Here is a 7,340-nt window from a genome sequence, read left to right as displayed (position 1 = left end):
CCAGACCTGCCTCTGTCCCGAACGGCTGTGTGCCTAGACCAGCATCCTATCCTCAGTCCTTTCTCTCGTAAGGGATATTTAGTTTGGTCCCAAAGTTTTTCTGTTTCAAAAAAAAAAAAAAAAAATACCGTAATGACTTTATCTACATGTCTGCATTTCTGCTAGTATTTCTTTAGGATGAAAAGGTAGAATTGAAAGGAGAGGCATAAGCTATATGTTATAACTTGCAGTGGATACTGTCACATTGCTCCCTAAAAAGTACCAATTTACACTCCCACACGCCCCAGAGGGAATGCCTTTTTTTCTGTACTGTAAGTACAATTTATCATTTGTAAAAATTTAACACTAGCGGGCAAAAACTGGCTTCTAAATTGTAATTTGCATTTAAAAGTTTTTTGAAGTTGAAACTCTTATTTTTAGTTTTATTTGTCATCTGTATTTCTTCTTCAGTGAATTATCTAATATAATTAACTTTTAAAAATTAAGCTCTTGTCTTTTTTATTACTGGTTTATAGGAGCTCTTTACAGGGTATGAGTTTCTGTTACATGTTTTAGAAATGTTTCTTCCCATTGTGTCATCTGCCTATTAACTTTTTCCATGTAGAAGTGTTTAATTTTTTTAAAGCAAATCTACTGTTTCCTTTTTAGTTTCTTGTCAGCCTTCGACTTACCCTATTATTATAAGTACATTCTTCCCTATTTTCTTCTAATATTAATGTTTCATTGTGCTTCAACTCCATAATGTATTTAAAAATCTATTTTTATATAGTGTGAAGTAGTTAACTTTTTCAAAAAGAGAGCCAGTAACGTAAACAACACCATCTTTTAATTTCTCATTCATTTGAAAGGACAGCACTGTCTTGGACGAAACCTCCCTTTGTGTTTGGGTTAGGTTTTGAACTCTCTTCTGTTCCTTTCATCTTTGTCTATTTTATTTGATAACTGTGTCTCTAACAACTTTTTTCTTCAAAGCGTTTTCAATTTCTGTACATTTACTCTTCATATAGACTTCATAATCAACTTATCTAATGCCTCTCCCCTTACCCACTTCCCTGGCAAATCCTATCGAACTTTTCAGTGGAATTCTATAAAATTTATTATAATTTAATTGAAGGAACCTGACTACACTGCGAAGTCAGCCCTTTGGGGCAAATGTGGTATGGCTCAGTGTTTATTCAGAGTAAACTATTTCTTCAAAAAGTTACAGTTTTTAAAAACTGGATATATTTGACATATAACCGTGTAAATTTAAGGTGTACACTGTGTTAATTTGATACATTTATATATTGTGATATAATCGCTGCAGTTTTCTTCACATGAGTTTTGTACATTTAATTTTTTCTGTATATTTTATAGTTTTATATCTGGCCATTTTATTGAAACCTTTTAGTTCTAAATGTGCTAGACTTAAAACGATTGAATTTTATTTCTCTCATTCCTCGGTGCCTTCCATCTCCCTTACCCCCAAACAATCCGATAGTGCTCTCTAAAAAGGGTCTTGCTCTCAGGTTGTTAATCCACAGGTAGGTAATGAAATATCAGCTGTGAACCAAGGCGCCGGCTGACACTTGGGAAGTTAGTTAGCCACCTTCGTTTCTTACCCTGTTTGGCTTCACAATGAGTCCTGTCATTTCCCCTGTTCCGCTTTGAGGCCCCGCAGGCTGCGTTTCTCAGGCTTAGGGCACCGACGAGAATGGGAGTGGGGAGGGGAAGTGGGGTGCAGAGGAAGGCAGAAGTCGTTGCGGTACCCGGTACTCGCTTTCCCCTTTGATGCCATCCCAGCTGGTTCCTCAGCCCGAATGAAAGTCCATCTCTGATTTTCTCAGAGTTCTACTTTCTCTAATAGACACCTCCCCTTCCCTATTTTTATTTGGCCATTTCCTAAAACCATCCCAATGATTTTCTCTAATGTCAACTTACATGAAATAATTTTTAAAACAAAAAACATATTTATTTAAAAAGTTACATATCACTCAACAAATATTCTTGGAGCATCTACTTTGCACTGGGTAGAGAAAGACAGAGATCACAGAAACTGCCCTGGTTCTCAGGGACCTCGTTGGTTCATGTGGAGGTGGTGACAGCTGGCACACGACAACTTTGTGGCACACACGCTATGGAAGGAGAAAACACAAAACGCTATGGCAGCACCAACAAGGGACCCTGACTCCATCCTAGTGGTCAGGGAAGGCTTGAGGGGTAAGGGGGCAGGGCCTGTTGTGGCTGTCGCCAGCACTGCGGATGGCTGGAGCATGGAGTATCTGTCAGGGAGAGTCAGGAGATCGTTTAGGAGCTGGACATATCATGAAGGGTTTGGGATGCCACAGGGAGATGACATTTAGTTGTGAACGAACTGATGTGTCCCTCTCTCCCTTTCTGTTAGCCGAGGGACCTACTTGCCATTGTACGATCTCCTAGGATTGTCTATATTTATGCCGTAAGAAAGGGTAATTATGGAAGCACTCGGGAAAATAAAACGCCACCAGCTCTAAGCTCTTTAAAGAAAGGACTTATCTGTCCCAGAAACTGGGCATCTGTGGAACCCGAAACAGTGGGTCCATAGTAGCACTCAGTACATAACTTTGCCTCAAGAAAAGAATCACCGGTTGAGTTTCAAAAACTCATTTTGCATGATAAGAACCCTTGCTCTGGAGTCTCAATAGCCTAAGTCCCTAAAGGCTCAGGTCACCAAGACAGAGACAAATATGGTAGGTCTGGAAGAATAGAACCTCAGTCAGAGATAGTGCTTTTTACACCAGGCTAGATAACTCTGCTGCCTCTGAGGAGGTGATGCACGACGGATGGAAAGCAGTGACGTGCACGGGAACACCAAGTGCTGATATGTTCCCAAGAAGGGACCTTTTCCAGGCCCTCCTTCACGCCCAGTCTGGAGATGGGAGAAACGTATGCTAGGAACCCTTTATGTATTCAGGGGATCCGGAGCAGAGGGCAACTATGTTTCCAATCCCAGTGGAGCCAGGCGTGATGACAGTCCTGTGGAAGTTTTCCTCCACCCTGCATAGGGTAGGACTAGTGGACTAGAGAGGGCCACGTGTGATAGCTAAGGAGGACCTTGTTACAGAATGACCTTTCACCCTGTCAGGCACGTGAAACATGCCAAACTATATCCTGAATGCCCAAGAGCTGTATGGAAGTCGGCGAGAGAGTGGGGAGCCCTGAGGAGGCTTCGTGGGCAGGGTGAGGGGTGTGCTGCTGTGCCCCATATGTCCGTAAACGGATGGGACTGAGGGTGTCTCAGCTGATGCCAAAGGGACAAGTGGAGACTGAGGGCCTGGCGTTTCTGCTCCCCTTCCCCGTGGCTGGTAAACTTTACTGCCTGAGATGCTTAAATGCAACCAGGAGGTAGGGAGGGGGAAAGGGATCCTGAACTAACTGGGAAAACCATGAATTAAGGTTCAGTTTCCTCCAGCAATGGGATGAGGATGCAAAATAACCGTTAAGATGAGTGATAATAAAATAAAGAAGGTTCTTCAGGTGTGTTTTGTACACTCCTGAATTTTGGGGCTGAGATTTGTATCATTACTATACCATTAAATATGGACTTCATTAGATATGGACTTAACAAGAGACAGCAGCCATCACTCAGATTTTATCAGGTACCAGGTATGGGGTACAAATATAAATAAGATCTCAAGGGTTGACTTGGTCATAAGAGTTCCTGAGGGAAGGCAGAAGTTAGAATGAATCTTGGTTTTCTGATTGGACAGAGATCGTGACAGCCACTAAATTAAAAAAAGACAACAACGCTGAGGACGATGAGAGATTTGGAGACACTGAGTTTGAGAAGTGTGGTAGATGAAGTTATTCAGCAAATATTCATTTCCTCTTTCTCTGTCTCGATGAGAAAACTGCGCTTTCCTGAGCCTTCGATGTGCTTGGCTGCAGGACTGGCTCTGACGTACCGAATGTGGCTGAAAATGGTAGTGCCCCTTCGGAAGCCTAAGCTACGAGAGGCACTGTGCATTTCTGCTCAGGGAAGGACCATCTAATACCTGTCACAACAATACAAAGCCCCTTCATTCTGGGTCCCAGAGTGAACACATGGGACATACCTGAGCCTAAGCCACTGCCTGGCCAAACCCAGTCTAGGTCAGCTGAACAGTCGTCAGCTTGCAGATTCACAAGCTTGAGAATCAGTGCTTTGTTTATTTGTTTGTTTGTTTACCATAGAACATGTGGTAGTTTGCTATGTGGCAATAAGATGGAAACAAAGAACTCAAGGGATACACACAGGAAGATACATATAGGGGTCTCAATATGCAGGTCTCTAAATGAGGTGAGATCACAGAGGGAGGAAGAATATTCTTGGAGAAGATGCGAAGACAGAGCCTTAGGCCATGTTGCCACACCCGCCTTTTGTCATTCGGACACGCGCACTTCTGGGTATTGAAGGCCCCTCTTTGTTCTGTGATGGTATTATCCACCTTGAAATTCTCTGTATTTGCTGCCCAAACACTTAGAGCCCTGATGCGCACTTGTGCTCTGCATTATGTAGACAAGAGAAGCATTCACCCGTGTTTTTCTTCCTGAATAAGACACTTTCTCTCCCAGGGCAGGTCTTGACATCTTGACTTCGAAGAGAAATGGATTTTGCTATTCTTGATTTTTCCGTTCCAGCTTCTCTGCTTGGCTGGGTCCCGCCTCCGGGATTGACTCCCGTTAGACACCATCTCTCTGTACGTCAGTCGCAGAGGTGGATTAGTCGACTTCTTTCCATCTTTCCTCAATATTCAGTTGAGGAAATTTAATTTTTCCCTTGAGGGCCCCGAAAAGTCAATGTTCTTCCACAGAGGGTAGAGGCTCCAGTTTTACATTATTGTGTCCTCCCCGCACCCCCAGCTCCCCCTTTTCTTCTTTCCCCCTCTTCTCATCGAGCCCACCCATCCCCGCCAACTCTGCCATTCTGCTCCCTGTTGCAGTGACATTTTCTCATTCCTTGAGGTACCAAGAAGAGGGTTAACTGCTGTTTTGTTTTCCCTCTTGTGTCCCAACTCCCCAAGTACAAGGGTGCTTTTTTGTTTGTTAGGTTTTTTTTTTTTTTTGCTAGTAATACAACGTTCACCTCCCTTTCAAATGCCACAGTTCCTGTCAGCTGCCAGGAGAATCACAGTAGCATTATTAACCACAGAAACGCTTTCATTCCGTTGGGGCCTGGAGCCTCTGAGTCTGGGTGGAGACATTCAAACCAAACCCCGTGGAGTGGGTTGCAGATGCCCCTTCTTCCAGCCAACACGCAGAGCCACTTCCTGTTCTCATGAGGAACAAACTGGAATGAATGACTTTATGCAGAAAAGATCACTAGAAGAAAAAGAGCGTCACTTCCTTTGCCGAGATTATGACCTGATACTCATCTGCTTCGGTCAGACTTTTAACACAAAGTGGGAAGTTCTGGCCGGGAGCTGGTTATGGGGGAAGACGATGCATTCAGTTTCAGAAACATTGAATTTCAGGGTCTAGTGAGGTCGACCAGTTTTGGAGCGCACGTAATTAGTTGGGCTTTGAGCACACTGAGTTGGAGGTCCAGGGGGACGGTCACGTGAAGTCCAACTGGCAGGACCGACACACAGGAGAGATGTCAGGGCCATCTCTCTGGGCGCGGCTCATATGTTTGAGACTTCATGAGGGGACAGGTTAGCACGTGGGCTGATGAACAAGAGCGAAGGATTGAGCCTGGGGTGATACCCACATCGGTGGGTGGAAGGAGGAAGTAAAACCAGAGAAGGAGAAAGATGAGCAGGCGCGATAGGAAAGTTGTGACAGTGTAGCCTCTTGCATGCCCAGGCAGGTGGAGTTCTGAGAAGAGGTGTCTGGGGCAAAAGAGAGACCGGGAGCACGAAGGCCGAGCAAAAGCCATCTCATTTGGTGACCAAGAAAAAGCCACTAGGAATGTTTGAGAAGACGGTTTCAGTGGAGTGGTGTGAACTGGAGCTGAGTGCCTGTGATTAGGAAGCCACTCAGTGGGGAGGAAATGGGGGAGGGAAGACAGACGACCTTTCAAGCAATGTAGGCAGGAAACAAGAAAATGCAGGGTAAAGTCACAGTTACCGTCCCCTGATGAAACTCACTCTGGGCTCCTCGGGGCTCTGTCCCTTGGATGCCTCGGGTTTTGTGATATTTGTGATATTTATCAGCTTTTAAAAAAAATATGCAATTTGTTATGATTTCTCTTCTCGTTCTAAGGAAATGTTCACTTTTGTAGCTAATTTTATATTTATAATCTTGTAACTTTTTTTCCTCAAAGAAGTTGCCCGGGTTGTATAAGGTTCTGGTCACCTAAAGCTGGATTCTCCCCAGCGAAGGTTTATGTCCGTGTAACATTCACCAGTAAGGAACTGTCTTCTCTCTTGCCTTCTGGGGTCCAAGAACGAGTTCAGTACTGATGAGTTCTTACTCTCCCAGTGAACATGTCAGCACGGTGGCCGGGACCGAGCACACGTAGCCGTTAGGTTGAGTGTTGATGGGCACTTAATTTTGGCTGCCCTCAGTGTTGGCCTTCCTTCCTGCCTTTCGACCCCTCGTTCGCACGAACTGATGATCAGATGAGTTACTGTGACAGCCGACCTTTGAATGACACGCGTCTGAACCGTGTGGGTCGACTCATACACGGACTGTTTTTATTCCAATAAATATATTGGAAAATTATTTGGAGATTTCCTTTCTTCCTTGAAACAAGCATATCGATTACGCTGGATTACCAGGAAGCAATAGTGCCTTTGCCGCTTCATTGTCAGTGAATGAATCATTATACCACATAAATATGAATTTCTTTTCCACATTATCTTTTCATTTTCGATGTCTGTTTGTCAGTTATACGTATAACACCTACAGTGTTTTGTATCAAACAGACCACCTAAACTCAGAATATTGGTAAATATAATACCGTAAATGTATTTCCTCTTCCTTATGATTTTCTTAATAACATTTTCTCTCCTCTAGTTTGCTTTATTATAGAAATACAGTATATAATAATACAACATACAAAACATGTGATAATCGACTGTTTATGTTATCAGTAAGATTTCCAGTCAACAGTAGACTGTTAATAGTTAGGCTTTAGGGGAGTCAGAAGTCATATCCAGATTTTCAAATCCACGAGGGTCAGCACCCCTAACCCTCACATTGTTCAAAGGTCAACCCTAACGTGGCACTGAGTGACCTTTTGGTTCTTCGTCAACTTGAGGTTCTCTCTTTGTTTCAAAGAGCGAGGGAGGCAGGACCGGAAGGTTCGGTTAGCACCTGTGACCAGGTAAGGGTAGAGACAGCAGGAAGGGAATGGCGACAGGGAGGAGGTGAGCTGCTCCGAGGGAGAATAAGGAGGG

The sequence above is a fragment of the Pteropus alecto genome, unplaced genomic scaffold (genome assembly GCF_000325575.1).
Source record: "Pteropus alecto unplaced genomic scaffold, ASM32557v1 scaffold101, whole genome shotgun sequence".
In the NCBI taxonomy this organism is placed as follows: Eukaryota; Metazoa; Chordata; class Mammalia; order Chiroptera; family Pteropodidae; genus Pteropus; species Pteropus alecto.
Note: the sequence above shows the minus strand (reverse complement) of the source record.